Raw genomic sequence first — 6,024 nt, 5'->3', positions numbered from 1 at the left:
TGCCCAAAAGACCCACACAAATGAAACTGATCCTGGGTTGGGTAGGAAAATATTTGTATCACTTCGCATGAACATTGATGGTATGAGACTAAAACATCTTGCACAGAGTTAAACACAGGAATAATTAAACATATAATAATAAAAGTAAACATGCTGTAGGGGTAACAAGTAAACTGAGAATGTTTGAAACTCCTTTGTTGTCTTTAAAAAAAAAAGAAAAGAAACATATCTTATACTTCAAAGGGGAAAGGATGTATATTTTAGTCCTTAAGGACACTTTTAAAATAGTAGCAAGAGACAAGCCAATTATATAATAAAGAATAAAAAATTTTATTAATCTAATTTGGCATAAAAGTACAAAATAGAACATATACTACAAATACAATATAAATAGAAATACAGGCAAAATGAAAACATATTAATTTTCCAATTAAAGAAAAAATATCAAATTGAATTTTTCAAATAGCCTTAGCTGTCGAACTCATTGTAAATGGATAAATCTGGAGAGGATGTTGATGTTTTATATGGAAATTGAGTCTAGGATGATGTTAGAATACGATGGCTTAGGAGAATGAGTAGATCATTCTGAGGACTTTGAATTTTTCCTGTTAATTATAAATAATTTTAGAGGTAAAGCTACTATTCCCAATGTGTCTGCTGAGAAGATCTGAGTATTATAATAAATAAATAAATAAATAAATAGCCTGACTCTTCCACTGACTCTCATTAAATTAATTATCTGACTTACTGCTAACAGAACACACCTATCACCACACCTGCTACTTCTGAGCTAGGTGGAATGTTTAAAAACATATCCTAAGACCTTAAGTGGCCAGAATTTACAACCCTATTGTGTGAATTTCAACAGTTTCCCTAATTTGTCTATACATGGAATTTATCACTCAAACACTGCAGCCAACAAGATTTACCCTTTCATGGGATTGTGAGAACAACCAAGCAAGCTGCTGTAGGCCAAGCTTAGACAACCTTTGGTGAGCTAGAAATACTTCATAAAGCATAGGACTTATCAAACGTCATATACCTCCACTGGTAAAGCTACTCCCCCTCTCTGCTCCCAGATTCTGTCATCTGTTCTAGGCCATAGCTTCTACTCTGGTTTGTCAATACAACCCCACAAAAATTCTGTTATTCAGAAATGTCATCAAGATCTAATCTGCAGGTACTCAAAGTCTTCCTAGGTATTATACCAACTACACAAACCAAATAAAAGGGGAAAATACACAAACTGTACTTTATCAAAAGTAAAACTTTTGCCAAAGAAATCCATGAAGTTAAGAGGTGAGCCCCTGGAATGGAAGATGGTTAGTATCACACATTTTCTATGGGATTCATCTAGGATACAAAAAGAAGGCTCACAAGTCAATATTAAGACTAACTGGAAAAACATCAGAGAGGACATTTCTTCCAAAAAGATATGTAAGTGATGATGTTCATGTAAATATTGCCAATATTATTAGCTATAAGGAAAACCTAAATAAAACCACAAAGAGATTTCACTTCATATCCGCTAGGTTGATTATAACCAAAACATGCATAATAAATACAAGTGTTAGAAAAATACAGAGGAATTGGAACCCTCATGCATTACTGGCAAGGATGTGAACTGATGCAGCCATTCTGGAAACATCTTGAAAGTTTCTTAAATGCCAACCATAGAGTTACAATACGATTCAGCGACTCTGCTCCAATATATATCCAAGAAAAATAAAAATATACAACCACAAAAATTATCCAAGGAAAATAAAAATATATAACCACAAAAAAAATTACACAAATACATATAACAGCATTGTTCATTATAGGCAAGATATAGAAATTCCCCAAAGTCTATCAATTATTGAATGAATAAATAAAAAGATAGTATCCATACAATAATAAACTATTCAAAAATAACAGTGAAGCCTTAATACATACTACAACATGGCTGAAACTCAAAAATATTGTAAGTAAAAAGAGCCAAGCACCAAAAAGCAAGAATTTTATGAGGCAGTTATAGAAGGCTCAAAATAGGCTAATCTAGCCAGGTACAATGGTGCACACCTTGAATCCCAGGTCAGATACAAATGGATCTCTGTGAGTTCAAAGCTAACCTACTCTAGTGAAATCTATTCCAGCCAGTGCTACAGAATGAGACCTTGTCTCAACAAAAAGACAGATGGGAGGGAGGGAGGGAGGGAGGGAGGGAGGGAGGGAGGGAGGGAGGGAGGGAGGGAGGGAGAGAAGAAAGAAAGAAAGAAAGAAAGAAAGAAAGAAAGAAAGAAAGAAAGAAAGAAAGAAAGAAAGCGAGCGAGCGAGCCTAGGGCTGGTGGTGGGAAATTAGAAAACTCACTGCTGGTTGGTGGGAAATTAGAGCTGACTGCTAATAGACAAGGAAGTTCTTTGGGGGGGGGGCGTGAAAGAGTTTTAAAATTGGTTTAGTGATTATTCCGCAGCTGTGAATTTAGCAAAACCACTGAGTTTTAGACTTAAAACTAGAGAAATATATGATATCTTAAATTGTATCTGCTTTCTAAACCTGGTCTGGAAATGCTTCCCTGATTCAGGAATGTCAGAGCATTACTTCTCAGCGCTGTTGGAGGAGGATCTCTAGTGACACTCTGCTGAAGTGTCAAAAGCAAGCAAACAGCTTGCTCAGTTCATTCCCTTGATCCCAGAGCTCCAGAGGAATTGTTTCTTTATGCCACTGCCCCAGATAATACAGGGCATCCAGGAAGCAGTGGGTCTACAAGCATCGTGCAGCAAACACAGATGCGCCACCTCACCTAAGAAAAACTAGTTTGATTTGTGGTTCATCCAAGGTCCTAACGTGATTTACTGAGAGAACCTGTCCTCCCAGTTCTTGGCTTCTCAGCCAGGGGAACTCGGTTCGAATATTTCTGTTAAATAAATAACAGATAGTCAAAAACAAAGGAGAAAGAAAAGATGGCTGATAAGTACATTCTCCTCACAGTTGTCAGAGAAGGGGATGTGGACTCTCCCACGAACGCTTCAAGGGTCACTCCAGGCCACCTGACCACGGGAATCTGTGAAAAGAACCTTCCAGCCCCCAATATCCAGGGCACTTTCCAATCAATAGCCTCCCCCAGATTCTTTGCATTTCGAGCAATGACTGATAACAGCAAGATTTCTGATCTCAGCCGTAGGCTTCGTCACACGTCTCCCACTCACACGCCTGCGTCCCCTCTGACCTGCGAAGAGCTGATCGGCTGATCTGCGTGAGTCTGCGCAGTATAGAGAATTCTCCCCTTACAGAACACCTCTCATATAGTATTGTAAACCAGAGAGTTCTTCCTTAGACCAAAGTAAACTCAGTTTTTCTGGAGCATGCATTCTCGGGGTCCTGGGTAGACCTTTGCCTTACATAAAACTGCTTTGTGTGAGCTTGTCCGTTTATCAGCCATCTTGACTAGGGAATTTCAAATAAACCATCTTGGCTAAGCACAACATTTCCGGGGAACTTCTAATGTGATAATGTTTTTAAGAACTTACTGCTCTCCTGGCTCTTTTTAAACTCCCTAGTGATGGGGAGTATATTTCCACTTCTATAAAGGAGAGATGGGTGGTAAAGCCTATAGACTTGGGCTAGTAAAAGGAGTTAACGTGAGGGAAAGTATTGTCTTACAGTTCAGAACACTTTGTAACTATAAAAAAAAACTGTTAAAATACATCTGCTTCCTGGGAGGCAGCTTAAATATAGGTATTAGAAAGTTACAATTCAAAATGTGGTTACAACTCCAAAGGACACTCTGGGGGTCACCAGGAAGCTTGTTAGAAACAATCCAGGCCCCCACCCTGTTTATTAACAAGACCCCCAAATGCTTCTTGTGCACCTTAAACTTGGCGGAATGCCTTCAACCTCAAAAATTCAAATGCTTTCTCACTCAGCAATCCCTGCCTCAAGTATCTGCTCAGAGAAAACAATTAGTGAAGTGTGGAAGAGATGTATAAAAAGTGCCCGCTGAAACAATTACAGGTCTGCTAGTCAAAAACTGCCCAGGGGCTCACTGATTCACCCTGGGTATACCTGCGGTCTCCCTGGGAGCTTGTTGATGATACAAGGCACACCTTCGTGCCACTTGCCAGCCTGCACCAGCTCTGGAAAGCAAGCCTGGCAGCTGGTACTGTGCCAAGAAGATGCCGGTGCTTTGGCCGTGAATAAAGGTATCCATTCAGCTTGGTACAAACTGGCTTTAGTCCCCCACCATGAGTTATGCCTGGGTTGGAACCACACCATCAGCCTCTATCCAATCCCAAGACTCCAGCCAGTTAGACTTTGCTAGCATATCTAGGTGTTTCTCCTAAGTATAATGGTCAGGTACAACTATTAACTACTATTAGTACAACTATCTAAGATATAACCAATTAAAGGAGGATGGTGAAGACACAACTGAGAGATCATCTTCTTCATTTTTAGTTGTGGGCTATTTGCAAAATCTGCGATCTGACTGCTCTATTCTTTGTAGCTGAGAAATGTGTCCAGGTCCTGTGTATCTAGTCACCGATCGTCCCCTTTGTGGCTCTGTTTCTCTTGTCCTGCAGTCACTCAATTTATTTAAGAGGAGCCTGTCATCATGACTGAATTCAACTTGGAGCAATTTCAGAGAAAATAATATGCCCTAGACACTTTATTTTACATTGTAAAGCTGCCCTTCGCCTTCCACAGCTCCCGCTATGCTGTATTTTTTCCCCACAGCTCTCCTCCCATCTACTGCTTACTTCATTTTACTAATTGACAGTCTTGTCCTCCTCTTGCAACCGAGGGTGACAGTCCAGGTAACTTTGCTGTTTGTTCTCTCCAGTGTCTTAGCACTTAACAGTGTCTGGTACCCAGGAAGCATTTGGAATTCAGTGAGTCAATTTGTGCGAAGCATTGCAGGGTCCTCAGACCTCTGGTCTTCCAGAGTTACCCTCGCTGTTGTGACTACATACAAGATTCACAGCCTTTTAGCTTTCTGGCTTTCTATTAAATGTTAATGCTGATAACAGATTAAGAATTAAAGAAAAGTTTATCTTGTTCTACCTGTTCAAGGTCAAGGAGGGTAGTGGCTGGGAAGATCTTAGAAGTCCCAGTAGGTTCATCCAAGCCAGCAAACAGAGAAGTCAACTGAGAAATAGATCTCAGTTAGAAACAGATAACCACAGAGTGCTAAGACCCAGAAGTCGTGGAGTCTAAGAGAACCAGATCAGGACTAGAAAGAAAATCCGTGAAGTCAGAAAACCAGTCTACTCATCCAGACACGGTACTACATGACAAATAATACCAAACACAAAAAACTGAATAACCATTAGACTAGCTCCATCGGTCAAATGGAATCTATTAAAATACAACCATTAAAAATGTTCTTGTAGATTTCCTGAATAAATTGGGAGTATGGGGACCATGGGAGAGCGTAAAAGGGGAGAGAAGAGGAAGGGAGGAGAGTGGAGAAAAATATATAGCCCAATAAAAACAATTTTAAAAAATGTTCTTGCACAAATCTAGTAGAGTGAAATAAAAAAAACTAAGTTGGAAATTACACTTGGAGTGTGATCACGTTTTTGCTTTGCTTTGTGTGTTACCTACAGCTAAGTAAAAGCTGAGCTGAGAAGCTAGTTCGCTCAAAAAAAGTGGTAACATGAGTATAAAACCTAAATTCGACTGGGTGGGGGATGTCATACACCTTTAGTCCTAGCACTCAGAAGACAGAGGCAGAAGGCTCTCTGAGTCATAGACCAGCCTACACAAGATAGCCAGACCTACACAGAGAAACCCTGCTTCAAAAATAGATAGATAGATAGATAGATAGATAGATAGATAGATAGATAGATAGATAGATAGATAGGCAAGAGAGATGGGGGAAGGAAGGAAGGAAAGGGAGGGAGGGAGAGAGGAGAAGAAAAATCAAAATAACAGCAGCAGCAACAACAACAACAAAAAAAAAAAAACAATTTCAGGTCCCCTACATCTGCACAAAAATCCAGTCTCAGTAGCATGCATCTAGAACCAAGCACCAGGTAATTGGG

This window comes from Microtus pennsylvanicus, chromosome 10 (genome assembly GCF_037038515.1).
Source record: "Microtus pennsylvanicus isolate mMicPen1 chromosome 10, mMicPen1.hap1, whole genome shotgun sequence".
Taxonomy (NCBI): Eukaryota; Metazoa; Chordata; class Mammalia; order Rodentia; family Cricetidae; genus Microtus; species Microtus pennsylvanicus.
This window is presented reverse-complemented; position numbering follows the sequence as displayed.